Here is a 14,940-nt window from a genome sequence, read left to right on the forward strand (position 1 = left end):
CTTTTGGCTCTTTGGCACCAGCTGTGTACATGGTTGAAGTTATTACCCCTTTCTGGGGTAGTGGATATTCAATATGGCCTCAACACAAAGTAAAATCCCATCGAAAACAGCAACACAATGTGTCCCGTGAAACACTCTGCAGGGCCAGATGTGCATAAAAAAAGAGAGTTGATGTTTAAAATTGAGCAAAAAGAGCTCATGACGGGATAGATCACCCAAAAATGAAAAGCTGCTGTCAGTTTACTCACCCTCAGGCCGTCCAAGATGTAGGTTCCTTTTCAGTAGAACAGCAAAGAAGATTATTCGCTGAAACCGTGGTCCTTAGTGATTCATAAAATGCAAGTCAGTGGCTACCGTCACTTTGAGAGTCAAAAAAAGTATATCAGGGAATTCAAAATTACTACCTGGGGCTCCTGACCATATATTGAGGTCTTATGAAGCGAAACGATCAGTCTGTGCAAGAAACTGAACATTATTTACAACATTATTACCTGTAATCCATAGCCTCAGGCAAACAGTGTCCAGTTTGCAAACACATTCTTTTGAACAGGTTCTTTTTAGTGAACTAGATGAGCCAGTTCACTAAATCAGAAACATTCCGTGGCTCAAGCAGCAAAGGTCAAAAGGCCTGGGGCCTGATGTATAAACGTTGCGTACGCACAAAATGGGCATGGAAATGTGCGTATGCAATTTTCCACGCACATATCGGGATTTATAAAAAATAAACTAGACGTAAATATGTGCGCACCAAACGGACACTCTAGACCATGCGTACGCACTCTCTTACTGGAGTGAGCGAAATAAGGAAGCAAACAGAATGATTTTAAAGTCTGTTTTACATTTGACATACACATTTAGATTAAATATGACACTCTCAATAATGAAGCACTGAAGCACTGAAATTTCATGCAATTATTATCCAGAAATTACAACATTTTTATATGAATTTAAACAGAAATCTTTGCAGTGGATGTGCTGCTTTCGGACAATTTTCCTGTGGTATGTGATTAAATATTTTAATCACAGCGAGGATTGCTTGGCGCATGACAATTCCGCTTTAAATTGTGTTCTAAATAGCAAAACTCATGTTCTGAGAAAATACTTTTGCGTGATTAATGATCACTCATGTGAACTTGATTCGTCTGAAGGCTTTGGAACATGGACGGTAACGACAGACATAAGGATGCACTTGTTGATCAAACAGTCCATTGGCTGGTTTGAACAGGTTTGATGACTACTCTAGAACCTCTGTTCACAGGTGTCGCGCAGAGACAGTAGCCCCTTTCGTGCTCTTCCCAATATTGTGACAAACACCATATTTAAAAGATAGAATTTGAAGGAAACTGTAAGATATGCATGATTTATTTTCAAAATGTTTTGTTATTGACGCGTTGAGTCAGACAGCTAACGTTTTGTTTTCAAAATGTTTTGTTATTGACATGGTGAGTCAGGCAGTTTACACTGCAAAAAAATAAGGCCTATCTCCATTCAAATATACATTCTAAAATATATGTTTACTTTATAGGCAGAATTGCATAAATTTGAATAAAGGGAATTTTGCGCAGGTTCTGGCGTACGCATGGCTTTTTAAATCTGAAAACTTTTGTACGTACGCAAAATCTAGCTTTTGTTGATACGCACACATTTAGGATGAAATCTACGTAAAGTTTTATACATGAGGCCCCTGGAGTTTTTTCATTGATTTGAGGCTGAGACAAATTTTAGTTGCGTATCAGACAGGTGAACGTCATTGTACATGCTCAGATAAGTTGAAGACCTCTCGTCTGTGTCAGAGTGCAGAATATTTCAGTCGTTGGGTGGGACACTGTAATGACACTCCTGCTGCCTGGAAACACACACACACACACACACACACACACACACACACACACACACACAATGCTGTATCAACACTCTGGAAACAAACAGGTGACCTCAACATTTCCAGTCACTAGTGACCTCCCAAGGAACACACACATACAGATAGATCAGGGCTACACTGGAATCTACGTCTTTTCCTCTCCAGTTGCTCTCAGTCCGAACTCTGGCTTGAGAAACAGACAGTACATGCTATCTGTCTTTCTGTTTTGTAAATCTGAAGGCCATAAAATGATAACACTAAATCTATTTAGTCTCCTTTTCAAAGCACATATTGTACGGATAAACTATTTCCCAAAACAAAACCAGGCTACTCTTTTGATATATTAACCTCACTACAAATGTATGTTCTTAAGACAATATGTTTGCTGTGCAAATATTTGAAATTAGCTTTTTACCAAAATATGACTTCAAAAAACCTGAAATATAGCACTTGAGTTATATAGAGCTAGGTTTTCAGTCTTTTAGATGCCACAGACTCCCAAATAGGATCATCCTCATGTGAGGGACCCCATTTTAAAATTTAAAAGGCAGCTATTATTGTATATAGCCATTATACACAAATTATACTGTGAAAATTTATATTATAAATGTGAAAAACATTATTTGGAAAATATTCAGTTTCTGTTATGTTCCATTATTCACTATTCAGTAAAGTACTATAAATGGACACTGTAAAAAAAATTATATGATTAACAAGTCATAGTAACTTAGTAGTTTTTAACTGAAGTACAAGCATAGTTAAATCTGACCAACTGATCTGTCACACCTGCTGATCAATTTTTCCCTCTCCAGACTGCCATCTCAAACCATCTGAGCAAACAAATCAACCCTGACCTGCACTCCAAACTTGTAAAAACCTCACAAACCCTCTCCTTCGACCCCTCCGTTCATCAGTGGAAAGGTACGATCATCCATTATTTCTCGCTCATGGCAGCATGAGACTGTCTCAACAACCATTCATTCATAGAGATCCACATTTAAAAATAAGTACAAAAACAAATCCCCGACAAGATTCGGTCTGAAACATAACTCAGCTGTCTTAGCGTTTCCAAAAGGAGAGGAGAACTATACAAAACCTTTCCGCAGATGAAAAAATCATCATCTCTGGAATTCAGATCTGTCTTGTTTCATCCAAATCCTGTGTTTTATTGAATGTATGTGGACAGTAGGGAAACATATTCATAGTATGTGTGCTGTGCATGATTTTGGTTTGGCAGTGGAATAATTCCCCATCTTTCATTAATGCTTGTGCCATTATCACCACATTCTAGAACACTGTGCCAAAGCCAGATATTTTTATTTTTATGTCTGTTTTAACAATATGGCTGCAGTGACAATAGATAGTATGTACTGTGCTCCTACTATCTGCATGTACACCATATCCAAATCCACGATAAAGTGACTTTTTGACTATTGTTTGGTTTCTATTGTAGTATGCATAGCTCCACCCACTTCAAATACACTTCTAAAGTTTGGAATAATTAGAATTTTTTATGTTATTGAAAGAAGTCACTTATGCTTGCCAAGGTGGCATTTATTTAATCAAAAATACAGAAAAAAGTAATATTTTGAAATATTATTATAATTTGAAAGAAGCAGCCATTACTTTGGTCTTCAATCACATGATCCTTCAGATCCTTCTATGTTGACTGTTCTTGCTGCTCAAGAAACATTTCTTATTATTAACAATGTTGAAAGCAGTTTTTGCTGCTTATTTTTATGGAAACCATAATACATTACCAAAACTTTAGGGTCAGATAAAAAAAAATGTATTCAGCAAGGATGCATTAAAGTAATCAAAAGTGACAGTAAAGAAACTTATAATGTTACAAAGGATTTCTATTTCAAATAAATGCTGTACTGTAACATGATTTCCACAAAAATATTAAAGCAGCAAAAACTGTGTACAAGATTGAAAATAATTAAAACCATTATTAATAAATGAGTACCAGTAATAACTGAAAATAATTAAGAACATATTAGAATGATTTCTGAACGATCATGTGACACTGAAGACAGTAATGATGCTTTTAAATTCAGCTTTAATATCACAGACATAAATTAGAAACAAGTGCCACTTCAGTGAGCGTAAGAGATTTTTTCAAGAACATTAAAATTTCTGAATTATTCCAAACTTTTGACCGGTAGTGTAAGTGTATATATTAGACATTAAATTGTTCTGATTGGTGGCCTAATATGTTCTTTTGGTTGCTATGTTTGTATGCAGCCAAGTAATCTGTAAATAATGCAGTTGATAGCTTAATGAAATCTGAAATGAAAGTCTTAGCACCTCAGTTAAAGAATATTATTTTTGGTTACAGTATGTTACAATGTTGCACCAGTTGCACACTAGTGTGATGCTCAGTTGCTCAAGGATTCACAGCTATCTCACTAGTATGGTGACATGCACATGCAATTCTTGCAATGCATATGTAAAAGTCAAGTTTAGGGAGCATAAAAACAGCAGTGGAATTCCATTATTTCTTATGCAGCTATACTTTACAAGGGCAGATTTCCAGGTTAGTAGCAGGAAGTCTTTGACTTTGAAGTCTACTCAATTTTGTTGGAGACACTTAGTAGCAAGTAGATCTTTTATTGTGTTATATTCTGTCAGATAAATAATAAAAGCAGTTAAATTCTTGTTTTTACATGTTGGTCAGACAGTCTCTTACGTAGGTGTTGCATGACAGTTTAAGTTGTATTGAAGGCTAGACCTTAAGCCGTTAATAGTCTGGCTACATGAGACGATAGTCAGTGAGGACAGACATATTAATTGACATTGGAAAGCTGTTGCATCGTACCTAGTTAAGACATGGTGTTGCTATTGAATTGATTTGTTTACGTCAGTGATAAAAGGTACTACATTTCTGTTGTTTTCATTACCTTTCATACCAAATGAAATACGCAGATGGCATTTTTTTCAACTTTAACTTCATAATTGAACTTTATAAATATTTAAAGCGACTCAAAGCAAAATGTCAAATTAAGGAAATGAAACACAATATTTTCTACAAAGTGACTTCACAGCCATTATTTCTTAGTTTACTGAGGAGTTTCCATCAGCACAGCTCAGACAAAAGCAGAACAGACGCTTGCAAATCTGCAGTGGGATCTGAGCCACATTTACCCCATTACCCAAATACAAACTCCCAGAATGCTCTCTGCTTGCGGCTTGTTTGAGCCTCTGTGCTCCAGTGCCCCCTTCACCTGCCTGCAAGGACACCCAGTTTCCCGGTCAGTATGTAGATATATTATGCCATTTGTGTATTCCACTATAACCCTCAAACTGAAATAGCACATCTCACATCAATAGAAGCTTGTGTCTGTATGTTGCTCGCCTGCAGCAGATGGAAATTCTCTGAGGAACACTGTGGATTTATAAAACCGCATTTCATTGTTCATTCATGTCTGCCGAGGGGGAGATACAGACGCGCATCCATATTTGGTCTCCAGGGTAAAGTTGGATTGGACGTAATGTAGTGCTGCGGCTCATCGTGAATTCCAGCCCTGTTTGTTTATAGTGTTTGCTGCTGTGTTGTCTGTTGTAGTCTGGACATCGTTTGCAGGGAAGAACAGAACAATAGAGCTGTCTGGGAATGAAATATTCTCGTTATGTAACGCTGGAGAGAGTCCAGACAAGAGGTCATCTAAACAGGTCAGGGGTGTCAAATAAGTCTCTGCTGTACTCACTCTAACCTCAGCTTGGGACTTCACCGTGGAGAAACAGTAGTTACAGTCATGACAAAATATTTAGAGTTACAATTTAAAGAACACATGATTGTACCATAACTTTGTATTGCTGGACATATACTGTAATTTTTCGAATGAAACATATAATATTGATACTACTACTATTTTTAATATACCGTTTATTTTATATAGTATTACATTTTTCTTTTTTTTTTTTTTTTTTAGAATTTTTGACTTTATCGGAATGGTACAAAACTTGCCGTAGATAGATAGATAGATAGATGGAATTTGCAATTGTACAATTTACATATAATAAATATATATAAATATATGTTGTATATATTAATATGTAAATAGAATTTCCACATATAATATAATATAATTTAATATATATTTAAATAGAATATGCTATATAGGTCTTTATCTTAATTTAAATATTTTATTGTAATAACTATTTTTAAATTAATATAAATAAATAAATAAATTATATATATATAAATCTAATATAATATATAATTGTTATACAATGTACTTATATACATGTATTGTAAGTATGTGAATAAAATAACATTTATGTAAATTGTAAATAGAAACAAGAAAATTATGTAATTTATAAAACCTGCTTAGATGTCCATGCATTATATAAGAGACCTGAGCACTCAAAAAAGACGGTAAACATAAAAGCACATTAGCATAAAAACACACAAAAGAAGATTAGTTGTGTGCCGTATTGTGTTATGTTTTGTGCAGTAGTGCTTGTATCTATGATTGCGGTCTCTTGTGATTGCCCAGAATTAGGTCACTCACAGATGGATATATCAGCACCTGGAGTCTTCGAACAAAGCAAGTCTGCCTTTTGAAATGCATCATGGGAGAAAATGTCTGAATCACACTGAATTCCCCATGTAACACACTCACAGCTAAGATTTAGAAAGACAGAGCAGAACTAATTCCTTTGTTAAGCAGCATATGCTGATTATAACACACACAAACCCAGCAATGCATCCATTAATGCACAGACATGACTAGATTCTCACCATCAGTGAAAGTAGTTATTCTCTTTCCTCTGCCAAATCTGCTTACTTTATTGACAAAGACTATTTCGATATAGATGTAGCAGACATATACAAATTGAACACTCATGGTGGATCTTGTATTTTCTTCATCCTTCCTTCCTTCCTGTAGCATAAGTATGGTCCAGTCACTAAATCTCTTTCAGAACTGATTCAGGACCAGTGATGTAATCACTAATATTTATAACAGTGTGACAGTGGTGAATCATTATGCAGGTGTTTACGCATCAGATGAGGCCATCAGATGAAGTCAGTCCTAAAACATAAGTGCTACAACAATACCTAGACATAGATTATATAGACGCCTCTCAAGATTGTCCTTAGATAAAGAGCCAAATGTCTTTTATTAATTAACTATAGCAGCCAGGAAAATACAGTTAATTTTGACATTCTGATTCCATTTTCAAAATGGCTGTAGAGTGAACTGACCTTGACTGGCTCAATTCCATCCTGTAATTAATTTTGCATTAGCTATATGGCTAATAAAACTCTCAAAGGAACAGATTATTAAACAGACTGGTCAGGTTTAACTAACTCTAATTAACTTTTTTAGACTATACTTTTATTATGCAAGGATGGATTCAATTGATCAAAAGTGACCGCAAATTGTATTAAATAAAGGCTACTCTTTTCTATACCTCAACAAATCCTGAAAAACATGCCTAAAGGTTTGAGCGAATCAGCATATTAGAGTGATTTCTGAAGGATCACATGAATAAATTACATTTAAAATGTATTAACATATAATAAAGTTATTATAAATTGGAATAATATTTCACAATACAACTGTTTTTGTTGTATTTTTGATCAAATGAATGCAGCCTTGATGAACAAAAGAAACTTATTACAAAAACATTAAAAATAGATTTCCGACTCCAATCTGAATTTGAATGGTAGTTAACATTCAAAAGATTTGAGTTGGAACACATTCCATAATTGACAGTAATTAGAATTCTAGTAAATAATATTTCAGGCCGTATTTGTTAATTATTGGAATGTTTTCAGATTAGTGCACAGAGGCTGTTGTTTAGTTCTCAACTCCATTATGTTATGATTATAAATTGACAGACACATCCTATAGTGAGGAAACAACAGGAACAAAATAAGTTTCTTTGCTTCCTCTGTTACATAGGAAGCAGCATGCAGAGATCATTTCAGACTATTTTCTCTGTGTGTGTGTGTTTATAACCCAGTAGACTGAGATATTCCTCCAGGCCTATAGAGGATTAAGCATAGACAAAACATATGTGTAAAGCTGCCTTAATGTCTGGATCTGCTCCCCTCATCGAACAGATCAAAAAAAGCAAGAAACCGAGGAACTGTCTGTGAGGAACGTGAAATCTGGGTCAGACTGGCCATGTTGACTTCGCCCCTCGCTGCGAGTTCGATCGGACGTCTGGATCTGCTCCCCTCATCGAACAGATCAAAAAAAGCAAGAAACCGAGGAACTGTGAAATCTGGGTCAGACTGGCCATGTTGACTTCGCCCCTCGCTGCGAGTTCGATCGGATCTGCGGTTTCCCTGGTGACGGACACTCTCCGGTCTTTCAGCCTGTTCCGTTTGGCAGGCAAACTCGCTTTGAATTGAATCCCTTTTCTCTAAGAAAACAGCCGAGATTTGCTCAAGACCAGTCGCCACCTATCAGACGTCACAAATGTTTTCCTATTTTATGAACATTGTGTTTCCATACTTTGACGTCCCGCTTAGTTTAGTTCAACTGGACGCGTCCCATGCCAAACCTCAGGACCTTGAATTGGGAATATTTTACTCTCCCCAAACCATGTGAATAATCCATATATAGCTGTTTGTCAGACATATTTTGTGTTGTGGGGAAAATACAGAACTCCTCAGGAATTTCACAGTGAGTTTTAACTTCCAGGGAAAACGTGCGTTGCGTGCCTCGTATAAGGGACTGGATCACGGACAAAATATCACAAGTACCACACAATGTAATCTGCTTTTTTCTACATATTTTGTGTTGTGGGGAAAATACAGAACTCCTCAGGAATTTCACAATGAGTTTTAACTTCCAGGGAAAACGTGCGTTGCGTGCCTCGTATAAGGGACTGGATCACGGACAAAATATCACAAGTACCACACAATGTAATCTGCTTTTTTCTTAATAAAAGCTAGACATATTTATTTAAAAAATGGCAGACATTAAAGTGCATTTTAATGTCAGTTTGCATGTTGTCTGGGAATCAAATCTATGATCTTGGCATTGCTATATTCAACCAGTTGATATGAGTGTTGTTAAAACAGGGTGAAGGTATGTTTATGAGATGTTAAATAAAACTTTTATCTAATGTTCCGTTTGCCTTATCATGAGTTATTTTGTCAACACGTTTAAGCTGCTTGGTAAAACATGTATAGTAAAATCATGTGGAATGATATAAGATGATCTGGCTTCCAAAAAAATATGGAAAGTGGTTGTAAGCTGACCCTGAAAATCAATAGTCCAGAGCTGCAAGAGGATTGATTTTTATCATGTGAGGTTAGGTTTTGGATCAGAAAAAAAGAGATAATTTATTCAGTGAGGATGCATTAAATTGACCAAAAGTGACCTTTTATAAAAGATTTAAATTTAAAATAAATGATAAAAGCTAGACATATTTATTTTAAAAATGGCAGACATTAAAGTGCATTTTAATGTCAGTTTGCATGTTGTCTGGGAATCAAATCTATGATCTTGGTATTGCTATATTCAACCAGTTGATATGAGTGTTGTTAAAACAGGGTGAAGGTATGTTTATGAGATGTTAAATAAAACTTTTATCTAATGTTCCGTTTGCCTTATCATGAGTTATTTTGTCAACACGTTTAAGCTGCTTGGTAAAACATGTATAGTAAAATCATGTGGAATGATATAAGATGATCTGGCTTCCAAAAAAATATGGAAAGTGGTTGTAAGCTGACCCTGAAAATCAATAGTCCAGAGCTGCAAGAGGATTGATTTTTATCATGTGAGGTTAGGTTTTGGATCAGAAAAAAAGAGATAATTTATTCAGTGAGGATGCATTAAATTGACCAAAAGTGACCTTTTATAAAAGATTTAAATTTAAAATAAATGCTGTTCTTTAGAACTGTCTATTCATCAAAGAATCTTGAAACACAACATGTGCAGCAGCACAACTGTTTTCAACATTGATAAGAAATGTTTCTTGAGCAGCAAATCAGCATATTAGAATGATTTCTGAAGGATCATGTGACACTGAAGACTGGAGTAATGATGCTGAAAATTCAGCTTTGCATCACAGGAATAAATCATATTTTAAAATATATAATATAATATTTGATCAAATAAATACAGAGACTTCTTTCAGAAACATTACCAACCCCAAACCTTTTGCATGGTGTTGTGGGTCGTTTCTAGGAATTGCTAGGTTGTTTCTAGGGTGTTGTGGGTGGTTGCTAGGTGAAAACTTGCAAACTGAGTAAACTAATCGTTCAGTTAAAGATTAGTGAATGGAAAACTGAAAACCACTGAATTTAATCCTTGAAATGACTTAAACGCAACATGACACCACAGGTATATCCATGAGCTGAGATGTATTTCCTGACTCCGGCCTTTTGTTAATCGTAAGCACAGAAGAATAGAATGACTTTTCAGCTAGCGTTTATTGCATAATATCTGAAAACAGATATTGTTTTGTTTTCAGCATTGGGTTTATATTTGAAAAAAAAAAAAAAGTTTAAACAGTCAGGTCGGATGTCAAGTAAGGTTTTTTTTTTTTTTGCATTCAAGGCGAATGTAATATCATACAATGCACAATGGCATGTGACTCCACTAATTTCTGCTCAAGTCTTTCCATTGAATTAATTTTTTATTTTCTGACCTTGTAGAACATTGAGATGTGAAGTTACTTGCAGAAACTGCAGCTAAAGTTTGACAGACAGCTGGAATTTCACATCCGTGTGGTAGATTGACACTGTGAACTCCAAACCAAAAATATGCCTCTCTTCTGGAAACTGACAGCCGCTGACGTCTTGCCAGCAGAAAAACTCCACTTTTTTGTTGTTTTTAAAACCCTTTAAATATGTGACCTGTATCTACACACTCACACAGGTGGTGAATCACTGAATACTCTCAACAGCCATGTTCAGCTTTGTTTGGATAGAAAAAAGGAGGAGGAGGAAAAGGAGGGAGGAAAGTTGAAAGTGAAACAAAACACCCTATTGTGCTTTACTTCCTGCCGATAATCAAGCGTACAATACGGCCCATGCCAGGTGCTGTTTGTCAGTCTTCCATACGCCAGGAGAACTCATGCCATCTGACACAATGAAGTTTTGTCTACAAACATATAACACTGATTAGTTAAAAAAAATACAAGTTACAGGCATAAAAAACAAAGAGTGTTACTTCAAATCTATCTAAAAAAGGCACTTCGAATGCACTTTTGAAACATCTGAATTTTATTTTAAATATCTTTGAAATGATAACAAATTGAATTGAATATGTGTCAGCATGTGGCAGTGCCATGGCACTTTTTTATATTTACTTTTATGATCTAGATGAGTAAGATCTCAGATCTTCTAAGATCTAGTTGAGTTTGTTTCTTTATCTGAAGAGTTTCAGAGACATTTAGCATTACGTCACTTGCTCACAGATCCTCTGCAGTGAATGGGTGCCGTCAGAATCAGAGTCCAAACAGCTGATTAAAAACATCACAATAATCCACAAGTAATCCACATGACTCCAGTTCATCTTGTGAAGCAAAAAAACTATGTGACCATAATTCATAATAATGCTTCCTCCAGTGAGAAAAGTCCATCCCCAGTTGTCAAAATCCACCGACATTTGTTTAGAACTGTGTTTGGACTGTTTGATCTGTGCATATTTCTCTCCCGATTCAGACAAGATGACTTTTCACTGGAGAAAGCAATATTATGGATAGAGGATTCATATTTTAGCCGGAAGCAATGGTTTAAAGCGTCTTAATGATGGATTCGTTTCTTAAAAATATGCAGCTTTTCAGTTAACAAAACATTAATTGGTGGTCTGGAGTCGTGTGGATTACTTATGAATTACTGTGATGTTTTTATCAGCTGTTTGGACTCTCATTCTGACGGCACCCATTCACTGCAGAGGATCCACTGGTGAGCAAGTGATGTAATGCAAAATGTCTCCAAAACTGATCAGATGAAGAAGCAAACTCATCTACATCTTGGACATTTTCAATGCCTTTTTATTTTTGGGTGAACTACTCTTTTAATGTCACATTTTACTTTTCAGTAATACATTTCATAAATAGTGGTTTCATTCTCTATTATTGTTCTCCACTAACAAGTTTTCATAGTTTGCTCAATGTACGATGAGAATTACAACTGTAAAGCAAAGATCGCTTACAGTAGTAAATATGGCATGTGTGGCTCGAGCAGCATGTGCAGTTTACTTTGAGCAGTTTTTGGATCCTCATAAATAATGCTGACATGCGTTATGAGAGGTATGTGTTGTGTGTCGTGACAGCACATGGTCTGCAGTGAGAGTGCATTTTGGTCATCATGTGTAATAATGTCTATACAGGCCCAGGATATGTGCTCATGCCATTAGATCAAGTGAAAACTTGATCACGTACTCACACTCTAATGCACACAAAACACACACACACACACACACACACACACACACACACACACACACAAAGACCAGCCAGCACACACACAAAGACCAGCCAGCCCAAAGACATATAACATTGTCAGACCAGCTGAGATGATAGAAACTGGTGTAGTTGGCCGTGAGTCCCAAAATAATTTTATATTGAATATTTTTTTTTAATATGTAGGCCAGAAAATATAGTTTACCTTCATGTTCCAGATGAGGGAAACATTTTAAGATCTTTAAATAACACCACACAAATCTGATAAAATAAAACCAATTACATCTAACAACTTGAGCTAAAAAACATGACCAGACTTTAACCGCAATCCATCTGCATTACACAAATAAGTCTTGTAAAATCAGATCTCTTTCATTTTCCTCATCAAATTCTCATTCCACGTGATTTTTGAGTGACTTCAATGGCCATGTGTAATCACAGCTGTAATTTTAGCTCTTTCACTTTCTGTCGCTGATGTAATGTGGTGGCACTCCTGACCTCTGCGTCCTTTTGGTGTGGCTTTCTGTGAAATCATGATTTATGTGCAGTTACACTGTAAATCATCTGACAATAGAGTCCTACCATCAGATAATACTGTTTTTGTAATCTAATCTATCAGGATGTGGAAGGAAAACTTTTTTTTTTCTTTTTTGGATCAGTGGCCTTAGTCTTCGCTATCTAATGCACAAGAATATAACCTTTATAATATAAATTCTGAGTGATATACTACCTCAGTACTTATACTATTTTTACACACCATGTCCCATAATGAAAAGTGCTCAACTTTACCTAGTGTGATGTGTAGAATGGAAGAATTTCTCTGACCTCTGAAAAAGAAGATAATTGTAAGGTCAAATGATAAGAATATCAATTAATTGCATTTATACTGTGTTATTATTTTAACAAGTTAACAAAGAAAAATTGACATAATGGCAATTATGTATGAATTATTTTTTTAATTTAATTACATTTTTGAAAACTTAATTTAATTTAATTTAAAGTTAGTTTAATTTCATTTCATTTTAAAATCATTTAAAATTGAATTTCAAAATGATTTAAAAATCATTAATTTTTTTCAATTTAATTACATTTAAATTTAAATAAATGTAATTTATTTAAATTTGTAAAAATATTGAAAATATTTTTAAACTATTATATCAAATGAAATATTAAATAAAATTCAATATTGAATTAAATTAAATATTAAATCATTTAAATATTAAATGAATGTAGCCTATCACATCACATTAAGAAAACTGGGCCCATTTTAACTTCCTGTTGACTGCATGCACCTTGTTCAGCATTATAGCTGATATTCAAGGTTGAATCTTAGTTAAAGCTTTAACCTTTCACCTACAAAGCCAGATCTTTAACCGCTGTGGGTTCTATCGAACTATGTGAAAAGTATCACAACTGTGAGTACTTGTGAAAACACATTCGGTGTGTGAATGCGTTTGTCACGTTTTGTGTAGTATGTAATCTTGCAAAGCTGTTGCAGTGGGTTGTTCTTAACCAGAATATTCTACAATGTGGGCTCTATCCTGGATTCGCGAGGGTTCATAAGGCCTCTGGGACTGTGGAAACAGGTGACACAGGACACCATTGTTGCTCTAGTGTGCAGAGAGGAGCCTCTCTGTGAGCTTTCCAATGAGCTCAAGGGCAGGTTTGGCTTTCGGAAAGTGAGTTTAGTTGCGTATGTTATGCCGTTCTGTGAAATTCACACTCCAGTGCAGAATGCCGGCCTCCACGTTGCCCTGTAGTACTCAACAAACACATGCACAAGAGGTCTTTTTTTGCCTGGATTTGCATTTACTTCTAGATCATCCTGAAGGAATGGAGAGACTGGATGAGTGACACCACATCTTATTGGAAAGGTTTGTGTGATCTTGAGACGTTCAGGGAAAGTCTTGCTGGTGTGTGTCGAAATGATTTATTGCGCTGTGAAGTTCTGAATGATGATGTCGTTGCAGGTGCTACCAAAAATGCAAGTGCCAGATCTTCATTCATCAGAGATGGTGAGGAATGGAAAAATTAAATAACTGCCGCAGATGTCCTACTATTTTCCATTTTCTTTTAGTTGAAAACTGCAGTTTATTTCCAATCAGCAGCTCCCAAACGCTGCTAATGTCATGTGAAATATGACCACCGGTTCTCCTCTGCAGTAAAGTAACAATGATATAACTTTGGATGACTAGCAGGATATAGTATATACTGCACATGCATTTGTGTGTATTTGTCAGTATATGCATGTGAGCATATGGGTTTTACAATAAGTAATGTGCGACTGTTTTACAATCCCAGACAGATAAACTAAACTACTGACACTGTATGTTTCCTGGTTGGAGTACTGTCTGATGTGTCTCAGGAATGTGAATTTCTGTTTCTCTGCATTTGCAGCTTTTGACCTGTAAGCAAAACCAGCACTGGCTTAGACTCACTGGAGTTGCTGCTTTTGTGAAAGATTTTCCACAGTTCCGTTGAGCCAAATGAGCTGGAGAAGATGCCGTGGTATTAATATGGAAGTATAGCTTTACAAATATTTAGTTTTGTTTGTTTTTGGAATGAGTTTAAGCTCAAATTAATGAGAAAAGAATCACCAACCACTAAAACTGCTGAACAAATGCTAATTAATCTCACACTAATTACACAGACCACCTGATCCTGTCTAATCCGCTCATTATTGAGTGTGTGTGTGTGTG

This window comes from Sinocyclocheilus anshuiensis, unplaced genomic scaffold (assembly GCF_001515605.1).
Source record: "Sinocyclocheilus anshuiensis isolate Anshui unplaced genomic scaffold, SAMN03320099.WGS_v1.1 scaffold1524, whole genome shotgun sequence".
Classification (NCBI taxonomy): Eukaryota; Metazoa; Chordata; class Actinopteri; order Cypriniformes; family Cyprinidae; genus Sinocyclocheilus; species Sinocyclocheilus anshuiensis.